At 34.3% G+C, this 2382-nt stretch overlaps 1 non-coding gene across 1 annotated transcript; it reads left to right on the forward strand.

Moving 5' to 3' along the window:
- The first annotated feature begins 260 nt into the window (after nt 1–260).
- LOC111555807 lies at nt 261–457 on the forward strand. Its single transcript, XR_002735649.1, has one exon. It is a non-coding gene; the product is annotated as a U2 spliceosomal RNA (small nuclear RNA).
- Nucleotides 458–2382: the final 1925 nt, after the last annotated feature.

The raw sequence follows: 2382 nt of genomic DNA on the forward strand, positions 1-2382 counted from the left end.
CACAATTGAACATATAAGAAAATAGAATTTAGAAATCGAGGAATTAAAATATGATGAATTATAAATAAAATGCAATGTTTCTTCAATTGCTAAAAGATTAAATTATGTAATATAATAGAAAATATAATAAAAAGTCAAAATACAAAAAAATAGAAAAACAAAAAATTTCAAAGGAGAGATCAAGCCAGGTATTTAACAGGTTTAACAGGTGTCTCATAATGTTTCCAAAAGAGAAGAAATAAAATAGAGAAATATCGAGGATCACTTCTTGGTCTTTTTGCTAAGATCAACTGTGGTATCTGTTTTTGTCAGTTTAATGTGTGATTCATCCCTTATCTGAGACAATATATTAAATGGACTTTTAGAACTAGGAGATGGACTAGAAAGTTGCTCCACCTACTTCATGCCTCCACACATTGACTTGATATTGCAGTACTTCCACAAAAAAGAAAAGAAAAGGAAAATTGGGGAGAAATGTACAGTATAAATATTTCCAGAAAATTTCTGAAATGAAGAGAATTTTATTTAATGATTTGATGGTATGTTTGATATTCAGATTGCCTTTGGTAATGTCAGTCCCAACTATTCAATAAAACCCTAATTTAGATATTGCTATGATAGTGTTTCAGAGATGCAAGTAAAGCCCCTAATCGGTTGACATTAGGTAAGAAAGATTACAGTATTTTTGGTTTTCTGGGCGGGCCTGATTGAATCAGCAAGAGAGAGAAGTAATTCCTTCAGTAGATGAGCTCATCTTTCCTATGGATTGTGAACTTAACTTATCCAGGCCCTTTAATCATAGAAATCTCTTTATATATGTATGTAAGCATATAAATATGCATGTGCATACACACATATGTCTTTCATGCAGGTTCTCTTTGTCTTCTTGAACCACAAGTGTTATGCCAATTGAATAGACTGATTTAGAGACTTCATTAACACAATAATGAAGGGAGCATGCCATTCAAAAATTTCAGAATACCTAAGGAATTAAAGAAAAATCAAAAAAAGAAAAAAGAAAAGATGAGGGAAGCATACACACATACAAATTCCTAGGACCCAAGTAGCATTAAAACATTCAACAATGCTAAAGTGTAGTCTATGATGCCAAAGTGACTTTAATCACCTGAAGTAAAATAAATTTATAAACAAAAACTGTATAGTTCATTTTATGGGTTGAAATGCATCAGCCCTAAAATGTATATATTGAAGTCTTTAGTCCTAACTCCCAGTGCCTCATGACATAATCCTTTTTGGAAATAGGGTCAACATGCACATAATTAGCACTGGAGTTCAGAAAATGATACCCTGAAAAGAAGGCATCAGCAACAGCCCGCAGAAGCAATTTTTTCTGTAATCTTCCCTTGTCCTCCTGTCTCTCATTTCCATTCTACCAAAAGAGTAGCCACAGAAACTAGAATTTCTATCTCCAAGATGGGTCATAGAAACCAGAACCTCTTTTCCCAAAAGCCAGCCATAAAACCTATAAGTAGTCTATGTAAAAACTGGCCATAAAGAAATTATCTGACCTACCTGGTTTGACTATGAGAGAGGCCCTGTCCCATACCCAGAAAAAAAGAAATGCATGCTCAGACAGGCCAAGAAAAATCTAGACAGACAAGTTTTACTGGGTTTCCCCACTAAATCTATTAATCAATTAACCTATCTATTAATATTAGATAATATCCTCTGTATCTAATCATATTTCTACATGACTATCCAAACTTTGTTGAACACAGCATAAAAATGGACAATTTTCTCTGCATCTTCAGGTCTCTATTTTTAAGGCTACTACACATATAATGTTATTTAAATTTGTATGTCTTTTCTCATATTAATCAATCTAATTCATATCATTGTCTTTCAGTGAACCTCCAGGGACCCAAGGGTCTTGGCCACTAAATTAGTTAGGTGAGATTATAGTGAAATAGGATGGGCCTCTAGTCCAATATCACGCTCTTATAAAAAAAGGGAGACTTGGATATAGACACACATATAGAGAGAACATCATAAAAAGATGAAGGCTGAGGCTAAGAGATGCTTCTATAAGCCAAGAAATAGCAAAGAGGATCATCATACCACTGCAAGCTAGGCGAGAGGCATGAAGGCGTTTCTTCCTTACAGCCTCTAAGACACTTGAAATGGAACCAGTCCCCTAGACACAATGATCTTGGACTTCTAGCCTCCAAAACTGTGTGACAATCAATTTCTGCTGTTCAAACTACTCAGTTTGTGGCAGTTTGTTAAGAAGTCCTGACAAATTCACAGTCTAATAAATTAACAAACAGAAATAAGAAAGATTGCAAACACTTCCAGAGATGCAAAATATTTAATTTCCCTGTATCCTTCCTTCCAGAAAGCTAACGCAGAGTACATTTCACA

This window comes from Piliocolobus tephrosceles, chromosome 3 (genome assembly GCF_002776525.5).
Source record: "Piliocolobus tephrosceles isolate RC106 chromosome 3, ASM277652v3, whole genome shotgun sequence".
In the NCBI taxonomy this organism is placed as follows: Eukaryota; Metazoa; Chordata; class Mammalia; order Primates; family Cercopithecidae; genus Piliocolobus; species Piliocolobus tephrosceles.